This window comes from Quercus lobata, chromosome 3 (assembly GCF_001633185.2).
Source record: "Quercus lobata isolate SW786 chromosome 3, ValleyOak3.0 Primary Assembly, whole genome shotgun sequence".
Taxonomy (NCBI): domain Eukaryota; kingdom Viridiplantae; phylum Streptophyta; class Magnoliopsida; order Fagales; family Fagaceae; genus Quercus; species Quercus lobata.
In genome coordinates, this window is record NC_044906.1 from 2,816,107 (window position 1) to 2,816,599 (window position 493).

Consider the following 493-nt stretch of genomic DNA (forward strand, 5'->3'; position numbering starts at 1 on the left):
ATAAGGTCAAAAGCCCCAAAGTTCAAATCAGATTATAACAGATTTCATGCACTTGGTTAATGTCCTAACTAGTAAACTATGCCACAATCAAAATTTTCCAAATATATCCCAATTAGGACCATAGTTTTCCACACCCCCATCTTATCATTAATCTCAGGGAATAGGTCAATAAGTACTCAATAAGTACTGCTAAAGCTTGTGAGGAATCTTAAAAGATGGACACCAGTTTAAGTAAAATTGAAGATAAAGTCATTGCAGGAAGATATAATAAGAAGGAAAAATCAATAGTAAGATCTAATTTAGAAGACCTAGGAAGATTCTGTGCTCAAAGTTTCCAGCTCGACAGATTTCACCATTAGATGTATCATGTATCACATATATTTTAATTCAATCACGTCGGCCTAATCTGAAGTGTATGGCCTGCTTTTCTTTGTTCATAATCTCTTTCTTATATTATATACATGATTATATTTTTAATATGAGTAATGAGTTG